Genomic DNA, 8,990 nt, shown 5'->3' on the forward strand with positions numbered 1-8,990 from the left:
CGCCTGTGGGTGTCGTGTCCCTCTTGGGGGCACCGTTGTGGTCGCTCCCCCACGCTAGAGCTCCGGGTGAAAACCTTTGACCGTTCTCGGTCTCGACGGCGGCGGCGCCTAGCGTCGTCACCCTCTTGGGGGCGTCGTCGTGGAGCTTGGGTACCTTCGGCTTGCCCTCGTCGCCACCGGCGGGCATGCTCAGATCCTCTTTTGGTGCTCTCCGTCCCGACGTAGGGCGGACTCGGCGGCCTCCTATCTTTTACACGTGACATTGTGGTCTTCGTTCTCGGTACTTGTTGACTGCTGGCAGGATCGGCGCTCCACGGCCCGGAGCGGGAGGGCAGGCGGCCCTTCCCAGCAACAACTTGGTGGTACGAGACGACGATGTCCGGTGACTTCACAAGGAGGCGGGGTCTCAACTTTAGTCGGTTCGGTTGTATTGTGGAGGGTGTGGCATCTCCTGTACTTTCATTTTATTTTTGTGGTCTGCTTTGTAAGAGGTTTCCCTCTCTACCTTGTATCGGTTTGGCCGTGTGTGGCTTTATTTATAAAGCGGGGCGAAAGCCTATTTCGAGGAGACATGTCGCATTATTGCTCCTTTCCAGGCTAAAAATTGGACTGAGTAAGCAACGTATGTGTGGTGAAGTAGATTAATTTTTCTATGGAGACTACCTTCATGTTTGCAATTTTCACTCAGCGGCGACACAAAATTCTGATGGTTTTGATCTGGGCCGGGCTGATTTAGCGGTGTTAGTCTGTACATTGTTTTCCTTTTTTTTTTTGGCTGTATTATTCGCTTCTCCTTCGTTTGGGCAGAAGAGTCAGAAAGGAGCTGTGGCCTTAGAAAAAGAAATGAAGAATCGCAACTCGTCGGCAAATAAAGGGATGGGAATCCCCTCTGTTCCTGTTGGAGGCTTGGCCTTGTCAGCAAGATATCAGAAAGGGGAGCAGCATGTGGGGAGAAGCTGGATCTCTCCGATTTCTCGAGGCTGGGCATGGAATCACGCCGCCGTGCGACCTCACCGTTGCCGGCATGGAAATGGGGTTGGTGAGCAGAGGAAGGAAGGTTCGGTGTACATGCATGCGTGCTGAGTGGGCAGAAGGCAAACCGTGGAGGAGGAGAAGGGGAAACTTTGTTCCGACGGTGAACATGGAGATGGAGACCTTCTCTCAGTGGAGACCTAGTTCATGTGTGGTGACTATTGACAGGTATGGTTTTCTGAGCTAAATTACTAAGAGTGTGCTTTCTGTGCTTGTGCTAGCTGATTGTATGGATCTACTTCAAATTATCTTTTGAAGTATATATATAGCTGGTTTCCTTCTGAAGTAGGGAGTTTAATTTCAGTATAGCAAGACCTTCTGTGTGTTTTCAGACAACTGAAGCAAAATTGAAAAAGGAAAGCAGAAATAGAGTACAGAGAGGCCACAACTCACTACAAAGTAAACTGATCGAAGCGATTATAGATAATGTAAAGGTGTGTAAGACGAAGAGTGCCATTTCATTGATTGCAACCATACAGAGTGACAAAATGACAACACATAACTTAACATAATGTAGTAGTACCTGGATCAAATCCAGAAAATCATGTCTGTACTTGGTTCACTGTTAAATATCTGCAGTCAATATCGAATGATCTAATCTACAAAAGCATGTATGTACTTCGTTGATTGTTGTAGGAAGGTAGAACACTAAATATATGCAGTCAATATTGGAGAGCAACTGCCCTTGCCCCTGGAATGCAGCGAATTTTGTGAACAGACCCTTGCACATGTGATGCAGATCAGATGCTTAGGCCACACCGTCTGTAAAGTAGCAAGGATTAGAACATTAGGCAGTTAATGCTCACCATGGTATATCTAATCCAAAAACACAGGAGCATCTAGAACTGGATGAACGTGCACATCCATATCAAGCACCCTGCAAAATAAAACGCCGATTAACCCATAGCATAAACGAAATAAACAAGATCGAGAGAGAATAGGAGAAGAGGTGAGAATGGTTATATCTTGAAATCGGTATCACCATGCAGCTTCAGCAAATCAATGGTGATATCAATTACTGAGATGCAATGCTGGCCACTGATGTGTCCAAAAAGAGTAAGGGGGACTTTTGATTGGTGCTGTGATGTACTTGCATGCAAGTGGACCAGAGAGCTGAGCAATAAATCTCGAGCACCATTGGCGTCTTCGACGATCGTGAGTCGGCCATCAATCATATCTGCCATTCTGGAGAGCTTGGACAACACAAAACGATAAGCTCGTGCCAGACATCTGCCTCAAGCTGACGCCACCCTGTTCATGCATCATATAGAAATTAGAAGGTCACATGGATGTACTTTTCAAACATGAATGCATGACTCGGTAATCAGATTAGGGTCTAGTGCACATCAATAAATTAGATGTGCATAGCTAACATTTGACCTCAATAAGCAGAAGGTGCTTTGCTTGGTCTGTGACATTGCAAGTTGCTTCGTTCATTGTTTTGAAAGTACAATTCCATATCTGCACATAGCCTAGCATTAGGACATCAAATTGATATGAACAGAAGAAGAAAAGGTGCATCCAAAGCATGCATCATGAGTTACTGGTAGTTTGCAAATGCCATGCCCAGAAGTGAAATTTAGGAACCTTAGATGTAACATAAATACTCTAAATTTATGATGTACATGGATCCTGATAACTTACCTTTTGTCGTTAGTAAGCATTTCCCAGTCCAGAACATACATTTAGTGACCATAGCCTAGAAGAGACGACAATTAAGTACCAAATTAATAAAGTACACCAATAAGATTGGTGTGTTTGCGGCTTCTTCATTCCTGGAACATCAGTATTTGTCGATATCGTGGACCATAATACGATCATCCATGCCAAGTAGATGGAAACACGGGAAGCAAAAAAAAAAACTAAGGAAGAATAAGCAAGTCGGAACGCATTAGAATTAAGAACTTGTTTGTAAGTATTTCCTTTTGTTCTCAAGACAGAAGAATTAGACAGACTGTACAAAAAAATGTAAGGAAAATAAAATAGAGCATAAAAAAGAACCTATCTTGCTAGCAAATGAATTAGCAGTTCGATTATTTTTGTTGTGAATATAGAAGATCAGACAGATCGGGGGAACTAAATGTAAGGAAAAGAAAACATCACATAATAATTAAGGAGTTCCCGAGAAGAAAAAAACCCTAACATGACAACAGATGAATCAGCGGTTCAACTATATGATAGCCGGAAATTTCAGACAACAGGTAAATGGTGGAGAAAAACACCATCTCAGCAACAAATGAATCAGCAGTTCAAAACTTCAAATACATGACAACATAAAAGTTCAAGCAGCAGATAAAGTGCGGAAAATATATAATCTAGTAGGAGTACAACAGGGGACAAAACAGATACATTATAAAAGGAGGAAGCGCAGCCATGCTTTATAAGAAGAATCAACTCACTGCTGCTTATGGCTAGTAATTACGAAATCCTATAATGATGTTGAATTTTTTATGTGTGTATTTTGTAAATTATACCTTGTGTCAGGTAAGGCATGCCATCTTGGTTCTTGCTTTTGATCAGCATTTTTAGTAATCCAACATCTTACCACAGAAAATTAAATTCAGCATGTCCAAAACAGATCAGTAGCAATAAAAAGAAGTAGCAAATAAAACGGGAGGCAGGAAGAGAATGTGTAACAACAAATAGTGCATTAAGTAAGAATTCAGCTCCTGGTAGAACAGCATTATTTTCCAAACAGAGGAATATTTTCAGATCGAGGAGTGACTTCTTGAATCTCTGTGCATTGAGTAAACTTGAGTATGAACGGACGGTGTGCTGTTCTGAACATCTTCTATGAGACGGCTACGATAAACATCATAAACGTTTCTCTGAATATCAAGCATGCTTTCAAATTTCTCTGAATTGATCTATGTGGTTGGCTGGTACACAACCCTCCATTTTGTTTCCCTGAAATGGCGGCCACGCATTTATATTAATTATACATAGAAAACAATTAAGTTTGCTACCCAAGAATTGCAAAACATGAGGAAAATGTCTATGGGCAGCTGCAATGAATGAAACTAAAACTTTAATTGGCCAATAGGGAGGAATTGCCACACTTAGCAGAACATTTGATCACTTTCATTTTAGGAATTGGCTGACATACAACTAAACCTGCACATGAATCCGCAATGCATTTCTTCTTCAGGAACACAATAACTGGGAGCAGCTTTGTGGGAGAATAAAGATACAACTTGATACTCTGTGGAGAAGGAGAACAGAAAGCATGTTTGTAAATCTGCTGAGAAACAATTTTGGTTCACAGTACGTGACAAAAACATAGCATGTGAAGCAAAATCAAAGGAAAACACTTTGAATGGCGAATCGACAACAGCTAACCTGGGCGAAACATATTTTGAGGGCCGCTGAGGAGGAAGGCGGAGGAGGGTGATAGGAGAAGGGCGGGAGCCGGCGGTGGGCTAACCGAACTCGACATCCTGACCCATCTCTGCGGCGTTGGCCGGTGCTTCTCCTGTTGAGCGCAAGGAGAGAGGTTAGAAAGCAGAGCAGCAACACGAGCTAGGCGTCGGGGACGCCATCGCTGGAGGAGAAAACCAGGGGCTAACAGAGAATGAATCGACAGCGACTCACCTCGAGTTAGCAACACCGTTTTCCTCTGGTGCCGCTTGGCGGTGGCTCGTGTTGACCCCTTTAAGCCGGAGGATAAGGGACCGCCGGAGGCGCGAACTGGAGCAGGGCCTTGTGCCCCAGGTAGTTGCACCGGTCGATGACGGCATAGATAACCTCCAAACGCGCCTCCCTTCGATGGAGTCTGCGGCCGACGATTTTTTTTCCTCCCTGGAGGCGTGGCCTCAGCTAGGGCACAAGTCCCGCGGCGAGATGTTGCGCTGGCTGCTGCAATCCGAGCCGACCATCGTTGCAGCCATGCGAACGGGAACCGTCGCCGCTACCGTCGATGGGTGCTCCGGATCCCCACCCAGCCTGTGGCATGTGATTCTTACTCGGTTCCTCCTGCGCCATCCTTCACGGCGGCGAGGAGTCTTCCGCCAAGCGGCGCCGCAAGCTGTAGCCAGAACTTTGGTTGGACTCGTTTTTTGGAAATGTTACAACAAAAAATGGGGTGCGGGCGCAACTAGTTGCAAATGGGAGTTTCCCATCTCTTCCTGGACTGTTTGATGTGGACAGCGTGGCAGTAGCACCGCTTTGACCGAGCACAAACATCGGTGGAACACGCACGACCGCCTCGAACCGGCGAGACCCGGATATTAGAGGTACAGCAAAGGAAAGAAATAAACAGCAAAGCAAATTTACCGGATGCAATGCATAGGGCAACCGGAAACCTTCCGGTAAGCACGATTTTTTACATCTCCACTAATATATCTTTACTATTAAATGCCAAAACGACCGTGGTACGTCTCTGGCTTCGCACGATCAATCGATCGATTCCAGCGGCCGTGTTGCAGCGTCTATGGCCCATATAACAACAGAAAAAAAAACAATCGATCAATTCAGCGGCCTGGCCCATATTCGCAACTCTGCCGGGTAGTCCACCTAGCGCGTGCCGCGACTAGCACCAAGCGAGACGGCCAGGTACTAGGATCGCATCCGATTCTCAAAAAAAAAAGGATCGCATCCGGGAGCTCCAACACGTGATGCGGCGGCCAACCTGAACAGCATATTTACATCTATTGCAAATTCAGTTGTGCTGTCTCTCTCCAGTCTCTAATGCTTTGTGGCAAAAACGAACAGAGCTTTCAAGGGAGACTAATTCCAGTCTGGTTCCGTGGTTCTACTGTGTTGTTTAATCACATGAGCTCAAAACTATTAGGAGTACGACCGAATCGATCTAGAGCCTGGCTGTTCGAAGTTCACTAGCTAGCTGAGCCTTCTGTTGAAGCCACCCTCACCTCTTTTATGTTTTATTTTTATTGAGTGCTAACTTCACCTATGCTAGCAGGCTGCAATTTTTGTATTACGCATGATTAATTATAAAAAGGGATGGTTAATTGGGAGCCTACTTGATTCATGATTTTAGAGACTGTTGCCCGTTTACAATGCAACTCCTATGTTTCAGAGGAAGAAGTTGCCCAAAAAAGGCATGATACTAGCATACCCCCGACCCAGCGTCGTCTCTTAGGGGCGGATCGGGGGAACCCTAGCCCGCTGCGCCACCACCCCACTCCGCGCACGCCCGCCGCTCCGCCTCCACCGGAGGAAACCACCGGGCGAAGCCCTCACGGTGGACGGCGACGGTGGGGATTTCGTCTCGTGCCCGCAGCGTCCCCGGTGGCGCAGGATCTCGGTTGGGGAGGCTCGGCCCCAAGCTCCGCGGGCGGCGCTTCTCCGACGCCCTGGGCCTCTGCAGTGCCCTGCTGGCGGTCTTCTCTGGCGAGTGGCCGGCGCGGCGGCGCCTACAATCTTGATTAGCGCTTCAGGGTGGGGTTGCAGCCCCCTTCTACTTCTACGACGTGGGTTGTGTGGTCCGTCGTGTTGCTGCGGCTTGGCGCGCCGGACCTGGTCGACGCCTTGGTGCAGTCTGCCGGCTTCGTCGGTGGTGAGGTTGTTGGCTCATGCGTGTTGGCGCCGCCCCCGCGTTCGGAGGTGTCGTCTCGCTCGCGCAGCCGTCACAGCGGCGCGGGATCTCGCTAGGGGATGCTCGGCCCCAAGCTCCACGGGCGGCGCTTGTCCGACGCCCTCGGCCTCTGCGGCGCCCAGCTAGCGGACTTCTCCGGCGAGTGGACGCTGCGGCGGCGCCTGCAATCTTGCTCGGTGCTTCGGGGTGGGGTGCCAGCCCCTTCTTCTTCTACGATGTGGGTTGTGTGGTCCGTCGTGTTGCTGCGGCTTGGCGCGCCGGACCTGGTCGACGCCTTGATCTGGTCCGCCGGCTTTTGTCGGTGGTGAGGTTGGTGGCTCCTACGCGTTGGTGGCGACGCCACCGCGTTCGGAGGTGTTTGGATCAATGGGATTGCAATGCAACTCCTATGTTTCAGAGGAAGAAGTTGCCCAAAAAAGGCATGATACTAGCATACCCCCAACCCAGCGTCGTCTCTTAGGGGCGGATCGGGGGAACCCTAGCCCGCTGCGCCACCACCCCACTCCGCGCACGCCCGCCGCTCCGCCTCCACCGGAGGAAACCACCGGGTGAAGCCCTCACGGTGGACGGCGACGGTGGGGATTTCGTCTCGTGCCCGCAGCGTCCCCGGTGGCGCAGGATCTCGGTTGGGGAGGCTCGGCCCCAAGCTCCGCGGGCGGCGCTTCTCCGACGCCCTGGGCCTCTGCAGTGCCCTGCTGGCGGTCTTCTCTGGCGAGTGGCCGGCGCGGCGGCGCCTACAATCTTGATTAGCGCTTCAGGGTGGGGTTGCAGCCCCCTTCTACTTCTACGACGTGGGTTGTGTGGTCCGTCGTGTTGCTGCGGCTTGGCGCGCCGGACCTGGTCGACGCCTTGGTCTGGTCTGCCGGCTTCTGTCGGTGGTGAGGTTGTTGGCTCATGCGTGTTGGCGCTGCCGCCGCGTTCGGAGGTGTCGTCTCGCTCGCGCAGCGTCCCTGGCGGCGCGGGATCTCGCTAGGGGATGCTCGGCCCCAAGCTCCACGGGCGGCGCTTGTCCGACGCCCTCGGCCTCTGCGGCGCCCAGCTAGCGGACTTCTCCGGCGAGTGGACGCTGCGGCGGCGCCTGCAATCTTGCTCGGTGCTTCGGGGTGGGGTGCCAGCCCCTTCTTCTTCTACGATGTGGGTTGTGTGGTCCGTCGTGTTGCTGCGGCTTGGCGCGCCGGACCTGGTCGACGCCTTGATCTGGTCCGCCGGCTTTTGTCGGTGGTGAGGTTGGTGGCTCCTACGCGTTGGTGGCGACGCCACCGCGTTCGGAGGTGTTTGGATCAATGGGATTGCAGGTCGGTGGCATTGCGGGTCTTCCTCGCCTCAGTCCGATTGCATGGGGTTGAGGGGTCTGGGCATCTTTGGGGTGTCGTCGTGGAGCTCCCCTTTCCCCTCAACCTCAGGTCATCTCTCCAGGTGAAAGCCTTGACCCTACGGTGCAGGGTTGGACGACGGCGTTGTTCCGTGCCGCTTCCCCTCCTGAGGGCGTCATTTTTGGAGTTCGTGATTCTCTTTGTGCTTCCCCGAGGCTGGACTTGCACAACATCGTGGTTCACAGCTGGTCGGCGATGCGTGTGTTTCGTGTGGTGGCTTGTGTGGCAACGATGGTGTTCAAAAGAGTGTTGGTTTGGTTGCGGCAAGACCTTGTTAGTTTGCTAGCCGGCATGTCCGATATTCCTTCATATTGGTATTCCGTTGCTGCGAAGTCAAAGCTACCATGTTCTTCGTGGTCTTCTATTGGGCAGCTTACAATGACCTGCAAGGGGCGGTCAAGGTGAAGTTCTCCTTTGGCGCGGGTCTTGCGCATCCCCTCTCTGGAGCCCGTCATCCGAGTCAGAGCTGCTTTCCCCTTCACGAGGAGCCACATGTTTGGCGGAGGCCGGCTTGAGCCTCGCGGTGCCACTTTGGCAAGGTATTCTTTGGTGGTTGCTTCTTCGGGGAAGTCGGAGTCGCTGCGGGTGCAGAGTGATGACGATGACGTCGGTGAGCAACCTCGACAACGATCTTCGCCTCGGTGGTGTTTGTGCAGCTTTGCTGGGTTGCCAGGGTGGTTGTGTGTGCCCATGCGACGGTCGTGTTTTGAACACGGTCGGCATGTGTGTTCGTACTGCTTTTTGGCTGGTTTTTCGTTAACAAACCGACCACCTATTCTTCTCTATTAATAAAATGGCAAGTCTTGCCTCAATTAAAAAAAATGATATTGCTAATGGTACAAGTTGCCTGAAACATTGAGTCAGACTACATGTATAAATGGTATTGGATACAACTATCTAAAACAGTGTGGTAAAAAGATTAAGATACAATCAATAATATTGAAGACTTAATTTGTTCCTTTGTACTTTCGTGTGACATAACTTTTTATCCCGTTGCAACGCACGGACATTTTTGCTAGTATAATATATAA

General features: G+C 50.2%; 1 long non-coding RNA gene across 3 annotated transcripts; it reads right to left on the reverse strand.

The window, feature by feature from the left end:
* Nucleotides 1–1,467: 1,467 nt before the first annotated feature.
* Nucleotides 1,468–4,759, reverse strand: LOC127326910 (uncharacterized). Of its 3 annotated transcripts, XR_011750631.1 has the most exons (7): nt 4,624–4,759; nt 4,372–4,504; nt 4,139–4,234; nt 2,677–3,939; nt 2,413–2,493; nt 2,127–2,283; nt 1,468–1,909 (listed from the first exon to the last, which is right to left on the reverse strand). It is a non-coding gene; the product is annotated as an uncharacterized lncRNA (long non-coding RNA). The 3 variants fall into 3 exon arrangements; XR_011750630.1 differs by having other exon boundaries at nt 1,468–2,283; nt 4,147–4,234; XR_007868199.2 differs by having other exon boundaries at nt 1,468–2,283.
* Nucleotides 4,760–8,990: the final 4,231 nt, after the last annotated feature.

The sequence above is a fragment of the Lolium perenne genome, chromosome 1 (genome assembly GCF_019359855.2).
Source record: "Lolium perenne isolate Kyuss_39 chromosome 1, Kyuss_2.0, whole genome shotgun sequence".
Lineage (NCBI taxonomy): Eukaryota > Viridiplantae > Streptophyta > Magnoliopsida > Poales > Poaceae > Lolium > Lolium perenne.